The sequence below is a fragment of the Gracilinanus agilis genome, chromosome 4, assembly GCF_016433145.1.
Source record: "Gracilinanus agilis isolate LMUSP501 chromosome 4, AgileGrace, whole genome shotgun sequence".
NCBI classification, from domain to species: Eukaryota; Metazoa; Chordata; class Mammalia; order Didelphimorphia; family Didelphidae; genus Gracilinanus; species Gracilinanus agilis.
Genome location: NC_058133.1, coordinates 506,111,903 through 506,114,057, shown reverse-complemented (window position 1 = coordinate 506,114,057; position 2,155 = coordinate 506,111,903). Strand labels below are relative to the sequence as shown.

Below are 2,155 nucleotides of genomic sequence, written 5' to 3'. Positions count from 1 at the left end.
GGGCATCTTCAGGGGAGCTTTAGTGGACAGTGCCAGAGGCAAGGAGAACTTTTTGCAGTCTAGGTTTCTGCTCCTCATTTGTGGGGAGGTTTTTTCATTTTGCTGTTCTATGATAGTTTCCTGATACTGAGAAGAGAGGACATTTACATTTCTTATTACTTCCAGACTTGCAGACTTTGACTGAAGCCAAGGAGTCACCTCTGAAACAGTCTTTGCGAACAAAAATCATCTCATCAGGTCATGATGGAAAGACCTAGAACTGACCTTTGGTGTTCTGCATTAGCAAGAGCTGGGGAATATAAGGACCAGTTAGAGAAGCATCAGGCAATCCAGGAGAACTTTTCGAAGCCTTTAACCATCACACACAAGAATATCACCTTTGAGCAGAAGGGCCCTCAAGGTAAGAATTTGGAATAAGCATTAGTCTAAGTTCAATCCTTGTTAGATCTCAGAGAGTGCTTATAGAAAAAGGAAGCCATAATTGTGATGAATATAGAAAGAGATTCAAACATAATTCTGACCTAATTAAGCATCAAAGGATATGTTCAGGAAAGAAAACTTATGAATGCAGTGAGTGTGAAAAAGCTTTCAACCAGCACGCTCATCTTATTCAACACCAGAGAAGTCATACTGGAGAGAAACCCTATACTTGCACTGAATGTGGAAAAGCCTTTACCTGGAGGACACACCTTATTCGACATCAGAGAATTCATACTGGAGAGAAACCTTATGAATGTAATGCATGTGGCAAAGCTTTCTGACGTAGTACACATCTTACTGAACATCAGAAAATTCATACTGGAGAGAAACCCTATCAATGTAATGAATGTGGAAAAGCCTTCCCTCAAAGTACAGATCTCACTCAGCATCAGAGAATCCCTACTGGAGAGAAACCTTTTCAGTGTAATAAATGTGAGAAAGGTTTCAGGTGGAGAACACTCCTTACCCAACATCAGAGAATTCACACTGGAGAGAAGCCCTATGAATGTGGGGAATGTGGGAAAGACTTCAGGTGGAGTACAGCTCTTAATCAACACCAGAGAATTCACACTGGAGAGAAGCTCTATGAATGTGGGGAATGTGGGAAAGACTTCAGGTGGAGTACAGCTTTCACTCAACATCAGAAATTTCATACTGGGGAAAAAACCCTATGAATGTCCTGACTGTGGAAAAGCCTTCAGCCAGGCTATACATCTTATTCAGCATCAGAGAATCCACCCTGGAGAAAAATCCTATAAATGCAATGAATGTGGGAAGGACTTCAGATGGAGTACACACCTTACAGAACATCGAAAAATTCATACTGGAGAAAAAATCTATGAATGCAGTAAGTGTGGGAAAAACTTCAGATGCAGCTCAGCACTGATCAGACATCAGAGATTTCACAGTAGAGAATAACTCTAGGAATAAAAATAGACTTTTCCTCAGTCATCCATTAGATATATGAGATTCAAGACACAGGTTTAACTAGTTCTACTTTAGAAAGCAGAGAAATTTATTGGGAAAAGGACCAGACTAAGAGTTGAGAGATACCTCGGTTCAAATCCTAGTTCCACCCAATATTGATTTGTGTAATCAAAGGAGAGGCACTTAAAATCTCTGAGCCTATTTTCCACTTTTGTAAAATGAGAATATCACTTGTACTCTGTGCTTCACAATATTGTTATGATAAAAGTGCTACATACCTGTGAGTTATTAGATTTTGAGAGGTTGAAAAAAATTGCTTTCCCTCCCTTAATTTTCTTGTCACCTAATGTACCAAGGAATTGCCAAGCACCGGTCTGAGTCATAAAATTAAAAGCTATTAAATTGTGAATTCCTATCTCCACCTTCAAATAATAGGTTAATAACTAAATCTTTTATTATGATAAAGTAATGTAAGCTTGAAGACAAGAACTTTTAGAATAAACTTGCCAAATGAACATAGGCTGTTCTAACACTTGTATCAGGTTACCTTTCTACAAAAACTGATGCAAGTCAATGCAGATTAAGTCAAATCTGATTTTGCCGTCATGTAACGATATGAGTATTTTTTAATGTCAGCATGGTTCCTGAAAAATTGTCTTTATGATAGTGAACAATAAAGGGTATTCATGCTAGATATTAAACTTCCTAAAGTATAATTGACCTGATTAAATAGGCCAAAAAAGGAGCA

At 38.1% G+C, this 2,155-nt stretch overlaps 1 pseudogene; it reads left to right on the top strand.

Annotated features, from left to right (window-relative positions):
* Window positions 1-243: 243 nt before the first annotated feature.
* Window positions 244-1,398, top strand: LOC123246853 (annotated as a pseudogene).
* The last annotated feature ends 757 nt before the right edge of the window (window positions 1,399-2,155 follow it).